Source organism: Ambystoma mexicanum, chromosome 3q (assembly GCF_040938575.1).
Source record: "Ambystoma mexicanum isolate Mex_15411 chromosome 3q, UKY_AmexF1_1, whole genome shotgun sequence".
NCBI lineage: Eukaryota > Metazoa > Chordata > Amphibia > Caudata > Ambystomatidae > Ambystoma > Ambystoma mexicanum.
In genome coordinates, this window is record NC_090926.1 from 1,176,540,935 (window position 1) to 1,176,551,897 (window position 10,963).

General features: G+C 41.3%; 1 long non-coding RNA gene across 1 annotated transcript; it reads left to right on the forward strand.

Annotated features, from left to right (window-relative positions):
* The first annotated feature begins 1,844 nt into the window (after positions 1-1,844).
* LOC138447733 (uncharacterized) lies at positions 1,845-7,492 on the forward strand. The gene is made up of 4 exons (XR_011259934.1): positions 1,845-1,924; positions 2,489-2,584; positions 2,667-2,737; positions 2,824-7,492. It is a non-coding gene; the product is annotated as an uncharacterized lncRNA (long non-coding RNA).
* Positions 7,493-10,963: the final 3,471 nt, after the last annotated feature.

A 10,963-nucleotide genomic window follows, 5' to 3' on the forward strand; every position in this document is an offset into this window, starting at 1 on the left:
CTCAGTCTTGCAGGCATTGAGACAGAGGTCATTGAAGGTACACCAAGACTGGATAGTGGACAGGCAATCAGGAATGACAGAGGAGGACAGAAGAGATGCAGAGGGTAATCTGAAGAAAAGTTGGGTGTCGTCGGCGTAACACTGAAAGTGTGGTGAAAAAGTGGAGATGAGGTGAGCAAGAGGAGCGAGATAGGGGTTAAAGAGCCAGGGCGAAAGGATAGAGCCATGGCTAATGCCACAGGTGGAGACAGAGAAAAAGCCCAGGGTAACCTGAGAGGGACGATCAGTGAGGAAGGAGGTCAGCCAGTCAGGTGCCCACTTCGAGTTACCAAAGGTATCATGAAGCCGTTTTATGAGGTTAGAGAGGTTATCCGTGTCAAAATCAGAGGAACGATTGAGTAGAATGAGAGCAGCAGGTGAGTTGGAGTCAAGATGTGTTCTGGGGTTAAATAGACGTTTAGCATGTATTAGGCACAGTGAGGATTCAGCAAAACAATCATAGGTGAAAGAAGAAATTAGAGCAGCCAGCTGGCCATGCAGTTTAAATAGTACTTCATTCCCTGTGTAAAGGCCAACTATCTCATATGTAATTATGGACATGTGATACATTTAAAATATGCTTCAATCCATTTATAGTTGGATCAAAAACAACTTATTTCCCATAATCTGTCAAAGTCGTGTACCATGATGTGCTTCAGTTGAGACTCCAGGACATGTTGGGTTAGGATATTTTAGTTGAATGCATCAGATGGAGAACTATTTAAACTAGATATTTCTGTGTAACAAACTAGCTTCTCTCTATATACTTGGCAGAATGTTCCCTGATGGGATAGTGTAGGGATGCAGTGGCAACGTCACAAGCGCTGGAGGAGATTGAGACTGTGCACATTTTATTAGCATAAGGAGCTGGTCATTTAGTGTCAGACGTGTCGTCATTTTTGTTTAGAATTTCTGCACATGTGTTATTTGCTGTAAGCAGTAACACACTTTAGAGAGCAGTGCATGATGAAAGGAGGAGCAGCAACACTATTGACTATTATATTTAGAGTTTAGTGCCAGGATATTTAAGAGCCTTGTGGTCAACATTAGTGAATTAAGTTGGGTTTTTAATGTATTTAGGGGAACGCATAACCTGTCATTTTTTCATTTAAGGGAAGCTTTTGTTAGCTGTTGAACAAGTGCCTCGCGTGCCACACAGTGCAAGCATTATGTTGGATAGATGTTGAGTTGTTTGGAACAAAAAGGCTATTGGCCATGTTAGCAAGGGTTTTGCCATTTGAAGTCGGCCCAGTTAGAAGTTGCAGCTTTTGCCAGTAAGAATATTAGGCCGCATTATGGAGCTTCTGTTCTGTTCATTTAATGAAACGTTTATCTGTGTTTTCCCCAACCAAGATCCCTAGAGAGAAGGGAGACTCTGTGCAAATAGACACTAATTGTATCAAGCTCTGCCGCGTGTTTATTAATCATATATTCCAAGATTCCATGCTGCTTAGCGCGGGATGTTTATGTTCCTGCTTTCAAACATTTCATGAAAACTGTGTGTGATGCGAGTGCTATTGTTTTTATAATGCCTTTCGCATAACGGGCTCGGCGTTCTATGCATATACGCCCTCTTCTTCTTTTTATTACGGCACCTATGCAACAAGGTATCTAGACCCCAATCACATCTAGATAAGCATAATAATGTGTAAGAATGTTACGCATCAGAAATTACAACAACATAAGCATCTTGCGATCATTATAGGCCCCTTATGAGGCACACAATAAGATGCCGTTTAGAAACATAACAAACAACAATAGACATCGAAGTAGGACTAGTGGCTGCAGAGAATGCAACTACTATAAAAACAGACCCTCCTAAAATGGCGGTCGATACCGGAGCAGAGAGAAAACCGACTCGAGCGGCATGAATGCAAGACTGTAGGTGAGTGACAAGCAACAGGCAATAGCGCTGCCGTAATAAAAAGAAGGGGAGGGCGTATATGCATACAACGCAGAACCCGTTAAGCGAAAGGTATTATAAAAACAATAGCGCCAGCATTACGCGCAGTTTTCATGAAATGTTTGAAAGCAGGAACATAAATATCCTGCGCTAAGCAGCATGGACTCTTGAAATATATGATTAACAAACACGCGGCAGAGTGTACAAGCAAAACGCCGAGCCAGCTGAGTTATAGGTTTTATGTAAACAGTAGTTCCCATGCCACACGTCTACATTAGGAAATGTTACCTCAGCAGAGGATGTAAACAGGAACAAATCTCTCGCACCGAGTAGTATGAGAAAGGGTTTTCTGGCACTCATGATTAACAGATATGCGACACAGTGAACATCCATCCTGAATACTTTGAATATAATGAAAAGGAGTGGTCTAGCCCCATATCATGAATATGAGACCCTAAAAAACGTTATATAACGTTACAGTAATTTGTGCACTAAGCAGAATATCATAGATATAGCAACAGCTGCTGACATGCTTACCTCTTACAGCCTTTAGGCACAACAGCCTTTTTGGAACAACATCTGTGAAAAGAAATAGGATTAGAGGACATGTAAATATGGAACACTTATACAATCAAGCTGACGGTAAGTGCTGCAACACAGTAGACACTAGACACCAAAAATGAGTGTGAATCAAGAATCTGACCAGAAGTCATTTATTTGACAGAGACCAAAGACCCTGGGAGAAGTAGTACAGAGACTGAACCGATACGCTACCACAGTAGACAACGGATGGCGGTAAGAGGAATTAAGAAGATTGTTCTGTAGAACGAATAGTAGTCAGATGCCTTCTAGGTCCCTAATTTATGCATTTTCCCTTACAGGGAGCTGATGCACAGATGAGATGTCCCATCTGAATGAAACACGCCGGATCCAGACAAAGCAATTGAATGACAGAGAAATTATACAACTGTCTTTTTATGTACTTATAGAGTGCCCAAATAGGCGCTATCTATAGTCCTGAAGAAAGCGGCAAACTGTTTTTCCCCGCTGAAACCGGATGACAAAAATTGGCTCAGGGTGATGACCTGATCCACCTGACTCATAATAATCAATATATGAGCTTGGCTAGAAGAAATCCTTTGTTTTTACAATACACAGCAGTAAGGGGACCAATGAATATTGGACCACAGATTGCTGTGATTTTATGATAAGTCACACCAAGGGAAAGCAACACAAATAAAGAGATTTGTTGACTCCCACGCAGTGAGCCAGGATAGGGCGAGGTTGTTCGGAATCAGTGGGCAGCAGGCAAGCAGGTTCTTTAAACTAATTTTGTCATCGGCCTATAGCAATACTGCATTGTTGCAAGAGTGGTCTACGAGATTGTCTGGGGAGATGACTGAGGTGCGCTGGATGACTCTCTGCAGGAATGTCGTTCTGTCTTCTATTAGCCTGGGGAGAGGTTAAGGCAGTCTATTGGATGCCAGAATGTCTGTATCAGCATGGTATGACTGATACGGATATGTGCTATGGATACTCTCACAGGGCAGGTACGTTAGAACACATACTATGGGAATGTAATAAAGTGGGGCACTTCTGGGGAAGGTTGCCCTTGATATTTAATAGGGTGCTGAGAAGTCAATTTATTACGAATTTGATACCTTGATACTGGGAGATGATCAGCTTATTGGAGATTTGACTGGTGCTCAGAAAAGTTGGTTTTTGGGGGCTCTATGATGGCTAAGAAACTGATCTTGAGACACTGAAAGTCATCAATTCATCTCGAGGAGAGCACATGGCTGGATGAAATGGGCATGCTTGCGATGATGGTGAGAGTTATTTACAGGCACCAGAAGAAATATTATTTGCTTGAAGATATCTTGGGCATATATATGGAATTGTACTCATCTTGTGACACTGTTAAGGAAGGTGGGTGGGTTTCTGCAACCCTTAATTTAATTTGATAAAATGTGATTTAAAAAAAGAGAAAACTCAAACATTTATTGGATCTCTAGGTAACTTTTCAAATTCCTGCTAATGGAATGAAGGGATGGCCCTATGGGGTCGTATTGATAGCAATTAATTCTTCTATTAATTTAAATTGCAATCAGTGGGACTGCAAGTCAAGTGATTTCCGGGCAGTGAAACCTTCCTATAAACTACCAGTATCCTCTTTAACTCTAGAATATCTAATTGTTAACACATATTGGAACTCTCGGGTGGGAGTTGCATGTTATTGGTAGTCCACAGGAGAAGTAGTGATGGTCGTGATCTCAATGCTATTGTATATCCCCCGCCACCGTCTTGGACAAGCCCCACAAAATGAAATGCAAACAAAGGTGGAGAAGATTTGTACAGCTAATGAATGCATGTAGTGAAGGGCCATTTAGGCGAGTATATCTTGGCTTAATCAACCTGGCAGAGGGACAGGAGTTATTCGACTATCGACTAAATGTTTGTCACACAAAAGTTGTATGAGAATTGCAAACAGTCTAAGGTCTGCCCATCTTTGAACAGTGATCATGGCAGCCTCCACTTTCCAATACGAATGGGCACACATGGAAGGAAATATTATCTGGTTCTTTGGTGCACACTAATTTAATAGTAAATGGGAAAAGAAATAGAATTATGCAGTCTTCTAAGAGGATAAAGAATTGCATTTCTGATATTACTTGTTTTTTTCAGTATAACCCTCGATGTAAGGGTAGCAAGTCCTTAGGAAGTTTTGAAAATCTAAATTCATTAGTGTGCACATTTTTTTCAGGAATAATGGTGAGCCCTCTGTTTCCCCTTCATGTCGGCGCCATTATTTTCTATGAGGAAGTTGCAACACAAAAGAAGGCACTCAAAGAAAACCTGAGAAAGTTAAGACATAATAACATTATCGACTCCTTAGCCCAACAAAAACTACAGAAACAAAACCATTTGGTTAAAATCCCACATTATACTCATGTTCCAAAGGAATGCAGAAGAAATGTTTAAAACCCTTGTGTCCAAACAGTCAAAAAGTTTTTGCGACTTTACAAACAAAGCAATATTTTCAGAAACGTACGCACAAATAAATCCTGTTGGTGAATCAGCATGGAAATCATATTTTTCAAGCTATATAACATTTCTGCGTGTAATGGATTAAGGAACTCTGCAGGGTATCATTTAAGCTGGTCACTTGTCTGATAATCAGGTCTAGTCCTTCAACAGATGCAGGTCCAGGTGGGATCCCAATGGTGCTACATAAATAAAACCCATCAAAATGGTCCAGGATTTGTTTTGATCTATTTCACCACATCTTGTAGAAGGAAAAAAGGCACCTGATTCATGGAAGAGATGGATTCTGGTGCCAATTTTCAAGAAGGGTAATAGGGACTGTCCTGCCAACTACAGACCAATTGTATTATTTGATTTTATTAATAGGGAAAGGTTATGGTACAAATTGCGAGCTATGGGTTGTCCAGCATCTATGATTACTATTCTGACGAATCTTCATACTGATACTGCAATCCAAGTGTGTCTAGACTCTAAAGGCGACCTGACTGAAGAGTTTGCATCATATAGAGCGCTTCGGCTGGTTTGTGTCCTTGCTCCCACACTTTTTAACTTGTATATTGCAGACTTAGTTGTAGCACTCGGGAGACTTACCCTCCCAGGTATGTCCATCTGCATATCAGACATATAGTATGAGCAGTTGATAAGAATTTAATTTCATTTTAACATTTGTGTAACGCCCAGACCCATAGGTGTCACAGCGTTTGTACAGAGAAGTAGCATCATTCTTGACAGTTCATGGACAATTCATTGTTACAGAGTTTAGTCAAAAATGTCGTCCTTTATATGCATGGACCTTACTCCCATAGGCCTGCAGTGCTCCTTGATTGAGAATTAAATGTAGCAAAAATGAAGATCTTAATTTTCAACCCTAAAAGGACTAAACTGCGGACCTTTGCTTGGTCTCTAATAATACAAAGGTCGATCAGGTAAGCAAATGGAAATATCTTGGCATTAACTACAAACAACCTATCTCTGATGAGGTCCATTATGAAGAACTACAAACGGAAAGTCTGACCCTTATTGTACAGAGGAACAAAATTGATACAATCTTACCCTTGATCAAGTTTTATAAAGGTAAAATAGTTCCCTGCTTGACATGCAGTGCTGAATTTAAATCTCTAACAATACATTGGCAAAAACATGAAGAAAAGATATGGAGAGATGTTCTGAATTTACCCAAAGGCATTCCAATCCAAGCTATGAATTGGGCTTCAAATCTCTGGAAGCTCGCGGTTTGTGGACATTGTTACTCTTATAAAAGAAAGTGTTGAGGCCACCTATAGGCTTGCTATTCCCTGACTGCACGATATTATGAGAAAGGAGTTGAGCCTTCTCCTAAAGCAATTGGTTTGTTTAGTGCAGATGTCATTGGGAAACATAGAGGTGAGTAATAATGAATTGATGGCATTCCCCTCCCAAGTTCAAAGAAATCTCCAGCAGAGGGATTGGTTCTTCACAAAATGTTCAACCATGAAATAAAAGTTGTTTTCGTTCCTTGCATATAATCGAAAACAGTCTAGACTTTCTTCCAACATATCTCAGGCCATCTCCAAATAGGAATTGGAGATACATTTTCCTGAGGCTAAAGCTCAATTTGTTCTCCACCAGAGAAATTACTAGCATTAGATCCAACACCAGAGAGGCCAAAAATGTCTCTAGATATTGCAACCGGGAGTCTGTACATGAAACATTAGAACATCTATTTACGGTTTACGGTTACACAAATGCATTAGGCACTTTTCAAGTTTCCTCGATATTTTTAAAACATGGATGCCTCAGAGATCTGAAAAGTGATTATGAGTGTAAACCAGATCTCACTATCAATAGCAGCAATTCATTTTATAGATAATGCTTTAACAAATAGGCAATGCTCCAGAAATGTTTTGAAGTGGGAGTATTTTACTCCCTATTTATTAAAGTTGGAAGTAAAATAGTTTTTGGGGTGAGTAAAAATGTAATTCCATTTCCCAATGGGAATATTTTATATGTGAGTAAAAATGTTTGGACTGGAAAACAGAAATGTTTTTGTAATAATTATTTCATTGCACCTAGCTATACATGTCCATTAAAAGGTTTACTTTTTCCAATCAGGCAGTAATATTAACAGTTTCTTCCTGTGGTACTACATGCACTAATGGTCCAAACATATCCATGGAGCTATTTGGGTGACAACAGAACCACAAGCTCCTGCGTGTCTGTTTCCTATCTTTTGTTTTGAGTATTTGTACTCCCTATTTAAATTTTTTAAGAGTATTTGCCCATTGTTAGGGACTAAACGTGGCCAACACACCCCTGATCTGTATGGCTGAAAATAGGGAAGACATTCAGAGACCGTTTTTTATACTCTGGGCCTCATTACGAGTCCGGCGGTAACCGAGCTGGAAAAACCGGCAGGTTACCGCCGGACTCGTATTATCATTCCACCTCTGTGATTCCCGGAATCACCGGAGCATTACAACCCCAGTGACCAGGTAATTCCGGAGGCGGAATTCGGTAAATCCCCATTCCCATGGAGTCCCATAGAATGTGGAAGTGGAAACACCGGCACCATGCTGTAATGGTGCCGGTGTTTCCACGTCCGCCTGCAAGCGGGTGGTGTTAAACCCGTCAGGTCAGACCTGGCGGGAGTGACACCTCCCACCTGCAGAACTTGAGATCAGCCGGTCCGGAAACAACGGTGGCAGTGGGTATACTGCCACCGTAATTTCCAGACCGGCTGACTCGTAATGAGGTCCTCTGTGTTTTTAGTGTTTTGTCTTATATGTCTTATAACCCCAAGCACAATTAAAAAAATATATATATTGAAATTGGGAAATATACTATTTTTCCTTTTATTTCTTACTACTTAAATATTTTGTAACCTTAAAAATCACTGTTTTGCAGTCTATGGTTTCACAGACGTTATTGTGCACCATTATTGTGCACCATATTCAAACATTAAACTATTTGGGAGTTTTTAAGCAGGAATCTCATGTGGTTTTGCTATGCAGCAGTCTCATTTACAATCCCAGGGAGCAGCGCAGTGGATGCAAAGTGACCTTGCTTATCTATATTTGTACCAGCATAATGTATTAGACAAGAGAAGAGGTTAAGTAGTGAAGTTGGAGACTGGGGCACCACGTGTCAAGGATCAGGTCCTGGACAGACCATCTTATTTCACTAGTACTGTGCTTTCGTTTGGTGAAAAGGTTTACCTTCTCACATTCGTGTCGTCTGCTTTCACCCATTGCTTGTTCTTTGTTTTTCACGAAGCCCATTTAAGTGAAAGGGGCCAAGATAGGAGAGGCCCAAATACATGTTTCAGACCTCTGGTCAGCTTCATCTCAGGTCTACTTATTTTACACAACATTGTCCTCCTTTTTTCTATTTCTGCGTGTATTTAAATCTTTAAACGACTGCAGCAGGATGGAATAATTTTTAGACTCACCTCAGTAAAGATTCTGGTACATTTAGACTTCCGTCGTGATCGAAAAAATAAACTTACAACCATGCTCCTTTTGCGAAGCATATTTCTATAAGGATTTACAAAAATTAAATATGATTATGTTGTTTGTCAAGTGGTTGTGTACTTTACAAGACTGTTCTACAAAACAGGTTACTTTGCTAGGTCTTAAATTTCAGAAATAAATGAACCTTGCAGTACATCAAGAAAATTGCTATTGAAAAATTGGCATGTTGCTAGATGGCCAACAACTGGCTTACATTATCAGGGGTCAGCTGTGGATGTGATTATTTGCCTCTTTCCCTGGGACCATGCCCAGAACCCTCCCCAGTAGTGAAGAGCCTCGGGATTAAACTAATGGCTACCGCCTCACATGAAGCCCAGATTTCTGCAGTTTGCCAGCTGGGCTATACAAAACTCAAGGTGCTGAAAAAAGTTCTACCTTTTCTTCCGGCTGCCTGCAAGTCACAAATTGTTACGGCATTTTTCTAAGATCTCTAGATTGCTGCAATGCAATAGCAACCTGCGATGCTACTCCAACGTCTTCAAACCCTCCAGAGTACAGCAGCGCGTCTCGCTCTTGGAGCCCCCAGACTTGCTCACTCTTAACATCTTTTACATCAATTACATTGGCGTCCTATTAGAAGCCGAGTTAAGTTTAAGGTTCTCTGTCTCATTCACTGTGCTACTCACAACATCAAGGCAGAGTTCCTGCGTTCTAAACTTTCCCCTACATTCCGTGCTGATCATTACATTCAACAAATCAATCTTTGTTATGCGTTCCTAGATTCCGCCATGCCAGAGCGGGAGGGAGATCATCTTCAGTTCTTGCACCCATGCTTTGGAACACCTTACCTCTGGACCTTCGTAATCTCCTTTTCGCAAGGCTCTAAAAACGTACCTGTTTTAGTCTGAATGCCCAACAGTTTCTCTTTCTCCCTCAGCACCTTGATGCCTCATGGTCTTTGTGTGCTCTATAAATAGCATATACAATACAACCACTTTGCAGCTTGATCATCAAGTGTAAAGATTTAAGATTACTCGAAAAGAAAATGCACGCATCGAAAGCAGGCACCAGCATCCTGATATTTATTCATGAAATGCATTGCTATGTGCGGTGCTTGGAATCTTACTATGGCTAGAAGTGCTGGATAAAAGTTGACAATGCTAACAAAGCATTGTGCTTGGAAAGTGTATAATCAGGAGGAACACTATAACATTGAAAGTCTACAAATAAATAAATAAATAAATAAATAAATAAAGATCCAATAAGGTGAATTACAAAAATTGCCCACTCCAAATAACACGCTAAATGTACTATAATCAGCGATAGATAAACCACTGCTGGAAAAGGCCAAGCCAAAGGAAGGAGATGGGACTTTGACCAAGGACAAGGGCTGCAGTGGTCAAAACAGCCTGGTGCCGGCCAATTAAGTAGATGGATGGTGAGCCTTAGTGAATGCAGCAACGTGGCATGTAGCTACACACAGACGAGTTAATGTGGCTATGTCAGCAGACCAGGTGTGCTGATTGCTTAAGCTAAACGGGAATACTTCATTCATTTAAGTGCAAAAACAGTATTTTGTGTCCTTTTAAAGATGTCACGGTGCACACTGTTATTTATATTTATGGACAGTTTCCTCTGAAAACCTTTTTTTTTTCTGCTGCACCACAGTGTTTCACCATGGTGGGTGAGGCTTCTTGTGTATTTACTGTAATCACTTCTATGTGCTTGAGAGAGTTTTTGCCCTCACCAACTCGCGTTGAGGAGGCTAAGTACGTATTTATCTACAGTGAATGATGTGCACCAAATCTAGGGCCCTCATTAAGAGTTTGGCGGTAGCAATGGTGCTATTAGCGCCATGGCTGCCACCAAACCGGGCTCATTTACCGGGTTCCTGCAATGAGGACTTACCGGGTCACTTCAACATTGGAGGACCCATTAATTCCTCCTTGCAGGAACCATTCCCCATTCCCATTTGAGCCCCCATAGGGGATGGAGGTACCAACGGGCAGATTACAACTGGCCCGTTGTTACCTCCTTCTTCCCCTCGTGGGACCCAGAAAACACACCTGGTTCTACCAGGCATCCGATCCAGGTCCCGCGATGGGAAGCCTGTCATCAGCCCTGACGGAATGAAGGGGGCTGGTCCCGTACCGGCCCCCTTCATTCCGTCAGCGCAAGCCTCGTAATGAGGCCCTAGGTGTTTTGGTATGTTTTCCATTTTAATGCACACTGATCACCTCTAGGAACTTCTGAGATTCCTGGTGTAAGCACCTTGGATCCCCTCCAGGTGTTTGCAAGCATATCTCTGCATAGTCCACTGATTATCTGACCCACCACACCTAATCATGTTCACAAGATTACACTGATTTGTACAGTACTTATAAATAGCCTCTAGGTATTTATGTTCCTGTTCACTGGGCAGTGCGCACTGGGTCCTCTCTAGGAGCTTGATTGATTTGTCTTCTACCATGCACAGTGCAAAATACGTTAACTGATTGTGCTTTATTCTTCTTGCATAGTGCTCACC